Raw genomic sequence first — 7112 nt, forward strand, 5'->3', positions numbered from 1 at the left:
GTGGTAACTGTCTGTATGTTTTTGTGAAGATAAAATAGTGTTTGCTAGGACTTTTCTGGGGTTTTTTTTTGAACTCTCGGGGCTAAAACTGGGAAAGTCCCAAGCAAACTGGGTGAGTCGATCAACTTGAAATGAAATGAGAGCAGACAGACGGAATATTCTTTACGAACAGAACAGCCCTGGCACATTTTAGTGCTCCATAATATTGATGTCATTAGCTGCAGCTGCCTCTAGCAAGCATCTTATTCCTCGTGGTTTGTTGCCTTGGTCTCTTGTTTCCTCACTAGTCACTCTGCAGGGGCCTTCAATGTGCCCTTTATTCTGACAGTGCACCCCCAAAGTCCCCGGCAAAATGTTTCTGTCCATCCACGGGACAAGCACTGGGAGAACTGATCATACGCCGGGCAAGCAGCTTTTAAACCAGGGAAGCGGGACCTTTTTCCAGCCAGAGGCCATTTGGATATTTATAACATCGTGCGCAGGCCGTACAAAGTTATCAACTCAAAAACTAGCTTGATATATTTGGTCAAACATTTAATTACCTCACCTCCCATGCCGTGGGAGGGCCAGACCAAATGACTTCGCAGGCCTTGTATGGCCCGTGGGCCGGAAGTCCCTCACCCCTGTATGAATCCTATAGTCTTTTTCCTCATCTTTCAGGCAACATGTAACTTAAAATTAACATGGGGGAATCCGACGTGATTATAAAATGGGAGGCTTGAGTGATGCCCCTGTAGAATGCCAGCGAGGTGACCACCCCCGGAGCTGGGAGTGAGGCCTCCATCAGATTCTCCCTCTGCCTTTGGCTTCCAGAGCAGTGGGAGGACACCGTTCTGTTATTCTAAGCCCCCCATTTGCTGGACTTCGTTATGACAGCCCTGGGAAATGACTAGCGGTCCCCTTACACAGCCCACGTCCAGCCCTTTGCCCTTGTGAGTCCTGACACCAGCAAGGGCCCCAGGGTCTTCTGCCTGCGCGTTTCCTGTCCTCAATCTATCGTGGACCCCCCCCCCCCCCGCCCCCCGCCGGTTCTGACTCCCAAGTGGGAAACTTGTAATGATGTGCCTACATCACCATTTCCCTAGACTTACCTGAGGGTAAGAATCCCTGGATGATAGTTAAGATTACAGGTTCCCTGAGCCCCATTCCAGAAATGGGACCACAGAAGGGGGACCCTCACTCCACATTTTTAATATGCCCCCAAGATGATTCTTAGCCTCAGGCGTGCTTGGGACACCCTGGCTGACAAGATAAATCCAGAAGAGAACAAAGCCCTTGGTTGAATGATCTCCATAGAATGGCACCAAGCCCCCTACTTAAATGTCATCTCCTGAGGATTCCCAGGGTCTGGGATCCATCCCAGTGTGCTCACTGTCTCACTCTTCTTCAGCCGTCCTCCACTCAAGGGTGAGTGAGAACTTGGAAAACTACTTTGTTCTCACCATTTTCCTCCCTAGAACATCTCTTTGTTTCCTCCTTCTTCTGGATCTAGACTCAAGGGCCACTGGCCTTAATGTTTTTTCTAATTATTCGGAGATTAGAGGCCCGGTTCACAAAATTCACACACAGGAGGGGGGTCCCTCAGCCCGGCCTGCACCCTCTCCAACCTGGGACCCCTCGGGGAATGTCCGACTGCCAGTTTAGGCCCGCATCCTTCTCATAATCCAGGACCACTGGCTCCTAATCACTTGCCTGTCTGCCTGCCTGATTGCCTCTAACTGCCTCTGCCTACTGGCCTTATGCCCCTAACTGCTCGCATGCTGCCTGATCGCCCTTAACCACCTCTGCCTACCAGCCCGATGCCATTAACTGCTCCCCTGACAGCCTGATGGCCCCTAACCGCCTCTGCCTCAGCCCTTGCCACTGTGGCTTTGTCCGGAAGGATGACCGGAAGACATCTGGTCTAATTAGCATATTATCCTTTTTTTTTTTTTTTTAGCATATTATCCTTTTATTAGTATAAATGGCTTCTCAGTGAACTTCTCATCAATGACTTGGCCCTGCCCACCTCACCTCGGGTTCACCTGGAGCCATTCTTCTCCTTCATCCGGAAGCTCCAGGCATGGCCTTCCTTTGAATTTTTCAAACACACCAAGTTTTATCCTTACTGGACTCTTAGTACATTTCTTCTCCCTCACCCCCACCCTTACCATCTTGTAAGACTTAAATATCACCCCCTAAGAGCTTTCCCATCCTAAATAGAACACACACACACACACACACACACACACACACACAAACGCACGCACGCACTCCACTTATTCTCAGTCATGGCACTGTTCGACCAGTGGCCATCATTTAAAAACCAGAAGGTTTCACTTAAAAATGTCAGCGTCTCCTCTAAAGAGTCAGACCTGCACTGTGAAGCCCACCTTCCCGCAGGCCACACCAGCTGGCTGAGGCTTGGAGCTCTCTCCTCCCAGGCCCCGCTCTGCCTCTTCACTCCTCGCAGTTACCTGCCCCGCCACCAAGCAGTCTTGTTTGTGACATTCCCCTGCCCTGCCTCCCAGCTGGTCTTATCCCCAAAGCAGCCCCAGCATCTAGCCTGTGCCTGGCACAGAGCTGGACCTCCATAAAGACGTGCTGAATGAATGAATAAAGGAATGGAGGGATGGCCTGCCTCCTCCGTAAGTCTCAGGGGCCACACCCCTTATTCTGCCGTTTAATCATGCCCTTCCCTGAAAAACTCATTAATTTGCTGTCCCCAGTGCCTACCTCCTGGCTAGATCTTATGAAAACACTAAGCTGATCCTTTATTACCCAGTTTTAAAGATTTTCCTCCCAGCACCAACTGGAGAAAGCATAACCTCCTCCCCAAGGCCTTTCAGGACACTGTCATCTGGTTCCCACCTACTTCTCCAGCCCCCATCTCCAGAGAGGACCCCCACCCCACACACACCCACACCCCACTCAATGGCTCGGGGAACACACGGTGTTCTTTCTCCCCCCACACACCTCTGCTGGGAAGCTCCCTCTCCCTGGAATGCCTCCTCCCCTTCTCCCTGGCCCCCCCTCCTTCTCCCTCCCTCCTCCCCATGCCTCTAGCTAACTCCTACTCATTCTTCTGCCCTCGCTCTTACCAAAGCCACTTCACCCCTGAAACACTCCAGAACTCCCCGGCTGACTTAGTCATTCTCTCTGCTCCCACCCACCTCTCCTGTACCCGGGCCTTGTACTGGGTAATGTGTCCAAACAGCAGCTGGTGTCTCCTGAGCACTTGCTGTGTGCCAGGCACTGAGCAAGCTTTATCACCTTTAGTCCTCACACTCCAGCAGACCCTGCCTGGAAGCTACCCACCCTCTCCCTCCCTCCCACCCCCCAACCTGAGAGTGAGGAGGGCGGAGGGGGCAACTGGAAAAACATTTTCTCACCTCCCCCTTTCCAGAGAGGCCATCCCTGCCACCTCATTTACATTTCTCTCTCCATCCACACCATGCCCCCTCTTCCCCCTCACAGCCAGGCCTCCCCATCCCCCTTCCCTGCTTAAGTTTTCTCCAGGGCTTTTAACAGGAGCACACTATATATTTTAATGAGATAATTGGTGTATGCTCTCTCCCCTGGGATGTCCACTGCAGGAGGCAGAGATTCTGTTCTGTTTTCTCTACTGCAGGATCCAGCTAGCATAGTGCCTGCTCATCGCAGACACTCCCTGGACAGCGGTTAATTCAAAGAAGGTGGATACCATTACTTACCTTCCGTTTATTCCTGCGGAAAGTGGTCTTTAGAGAGAGTTCCACAGCTGGCTAGTGGAAGAGCCAGATGTGATCTCTGGGTGGTCAACGCCAATAACCTCACCACATCCGTAACTGCTGTGCCCACCACCTCCAGAAGACGGCTCTCTGTGCATCTGGCTTCTCAGCTACAGTTTCTTGGAGGCAACAACTCTATCGTATTTATAGTTGTCTGATCCTGGCAGGAGCTCCAGGAATGTTTACTGAGCCGATCTCTATGTAAACTGAAGTGCCAGACAGGAGGAATCCTATCTTCATTCTCTTTTCTTATTATCCTTCATCTCCACGTCAAGCTCAGTGTTACACACACGGGGTTTATTAAGTACTTATTCATGAATTCTATTAGGGCAATAGGTAATAAAAATAATTAGACAGCAATAATGACTACAAAAGGTAACATTTATGGAATTCTGACTCTGTATCGAGTCCTATTCTAAGTGCTTTATACATGAATGAAGACAGGTAAATCTCATAGCAGCCTCATTTTATAAATGTGAAAAACCAAGGGTCACGGAAGTTAAAAACCTGCCCAACGTCACCCGGTGAGGAAATGGCGGAGGCAGGATTTGAATGCAGGCATCTGGCGAGTCCTGTTATCAATGACTCTAAGAGATGTCCATTAAAAGGTTGCTTTGTGTGAAAACAAAAAGAATAGTTTAGTACACATTTCTGTTTTATTTCAAGGTATTTTTTTTCAAAGGCTTTCATAGGCAGTATTATTAGCTAAGTAACAACCAGTAGTATTCTCACCACACTTGATGCTCTGCAAAGCTGTTATCTGATTCCAGCCACAATGCGATGGGCACTGCCCTCTCCTCTTAGAGAGTAGGACTCTGAGGCTCCCAGCGGTTAAGAGAACAGGGTCAAGGTCACCCAACCAGCAAGGAGCAGAGCGAGGGGCTCAAATTAGCATCCATCATCTAATTTTTAAATTAAAAAAAAATTTTTTTTTAAGATCTGAGTACCTTCTAATGCAAAGCTCTTTCTGCTGCTGCTTCAACGTGACTGAGATAATCCTTGGGAAAGCTTTGCACAGTGCCTGGCACCTGGCAGGACCCTCCTAAGTGCTAGTTTTCATCATCGTCACCAACACTTCCTAGAAACTGGACTATTTTAGCTGATGACTGCAGCCTGTCTGTTGACCCTGAAGGAAAGATTACCCTTTTCCTTCCAGTTTATCCCTGCTCATGTTGAAATAATGATCAATCTTCATTATCCCTGGGTACTGCAGAATGTTGAGAGCTGGAAGGGGCTGTGGAGATGATCTCATTCTGGCGCCTGCCTTTGCAGATGGAGAAATTGAGTCCCAGAGCGGGAAAAGGTCAGCTCCTCAAAGGCTGGGCTCCTGCACAGTGCCTGGCACACATGCCTCCGGGAAGACCGTGATGTTGCCCAGAAGGGCATCTAGCCGGTGACAGCCCACAGGGGAGAATCCGTCAGTTCCAACCCCCACACCCTCTGTGTGCAGCATACACACACAGACACACACACAGTATTAACGTATTATAAGCTATTAACCAGAAAGCAGATCATGTGACTTAATTCCACCTCTGCTAAAGAGCTTAAAATGCTTTGGTGAGTAGTCTGAGATTCATAAATATACACTTCAACTCTTTCTCAAAGAATTATTAACCAGCTCCATCCACTGGAACTTGAGCAATCAAGGAGAAAAAGAACTGGCAAGAGAAACTTCTTGAAAAATACCTCACCACGATTATGTATGACTCTTTGCCACCTCTTTTTTCTTCTTCTTCTTTTCTTCTTTTTCTAAGAGTTGGAGGAAGAAGGAAAGAAAAAGGTATCACTGTGCGTGACACGAATCAGTAAAACTAATTATGGAAAATTACAAACTCTTTTCACCAAATGAACACAACCGTGTGTTAAGTTGTAGCACTTAAAGACAGAAGGTCTTGAATGGGATAAAGCAGAACCGTAACAGCCTCGCTAGCTCCTCTCAGGGGTGGAGATGGGCTGGAGAGATCAGAAGCTGTGTGGGTGTGATAATCAGGGGTAGCCCCAGTTCCCAACCAATGATTTTTGTGAACCTATTAATTTATAGAGTCCGTGTCATACACTCGCTTCACTTTATCTTTCTAACTCCCTGAGTACTAATTCTCCCAGGCAAGGGACTAGCTTTTCTTTTTAAATATATTTTATTGTTTTTTTACAGAGAGGAAGGGAGAGGGATAGAGAGCTAGAAACATCGATGAGAGAGAAACATCGATGAGAGAGAAACATTGAACAGCTGCTCCTCCACACCCCCAACAAGGGATGTGCCCGCAACCAAGGTACATGCCCTTTACTGGAATCGAACCTGGGACCCTTGAGTCCACAGGCCGACTCTCTATCCTCTGAGCCAAACCAGTTTTGGCGGCACTAGCTTTTCATTCCATATGTAGGTCTTGGTCAGCTTGAGCTTCAGGATTTGGGGGTGGGGAGGGATGATGGAGAGAAATGAGATTAGGATTCAGCCTTCAAACCAAAGATACAGATATAAGCCCTTCTGTGGGCTTTTCTCGGGGTTCATGTTTCTGGGAAAAGGCTCAAATTCAGGCCCCGAGAACAAACGTGTGGTCCTAACAGCTCTTAGGACGACAGGGTTCCCTCCTCCACAGCGCCTTTATCAAAGTCTAACTATTTTCCACATTCCTTCCTCACACAGCCCGGGCGTGCTTGGGAGGCAGGCCTTTGCGCAAATTCTGCTCAGGAGATCCAGGGAGCTCTGGCCCGGCTCTCCCTTCTAGAAAGGAAAGTCCAAGCAAAGAGGGATGCCACACCCTGGGGGAGGAGAGAGAGGATGTGACGACACCTCCAGGAATGCAGGGCCCACGCAGGTGTGTTGGCATCCACAAACTTCCTTTTTAAAAGGGTCAGATTAATCAGTACCGATAACAGCAGTAAAGCTCAACCACCCAACAATCACTCACACAAAGTGGGGCTCTTGCTCCCAGGGTGTGGCCCTGGAACTGGGGAGAGGAGGGTGACAGCTCAGATGGAGATCCCTAAGGGTTGTGACATGTTTTCTAGTCAGCGGTTCTCAAAGTGGGGTCCCTGGTACCTTGCTAGGGGATTCTCAAAGCTATTTTCTCAATATTGTGATGTCACTTGCTCTCGTCACCCTCCTTGTGTATACAAGGGAGTTTTCTAGAAGGGACATGACATATGATGATATCATCATCACCCTATGACTACTGGAATGTGTGCTTATGTAGTCTTGTGTCTTAAACATTTCTCACTTTTCATTCTAATACCATGGATATTGAAAGACAGAACACATATAAATAAAATACTTGGTGGCCTCTGTAATTTTTTAAAATATATATATATATTTTATTGATTTCAAGAGGAAGGGAGAGGGAGAGATAATAACAACAATGATGA

This window comes from Pipistrellus kuhlii, unplaced genomic scaffold, assembly GCF_014108245.1.
Source record: "Pipistrellus kuhlii isolate mPipKuh1 unplaced genomic scaffold, mPipKuh1.p scaffold_m20_p_6, whole genome shotgun sequence".
Classification (NCBI taxonomy): Eukaryota; Metazoa; Chordata; class Mammalia; order Chiroptera; family Vespertilionidae; genus Pipistrellus; species Pipistrellus kuhlii.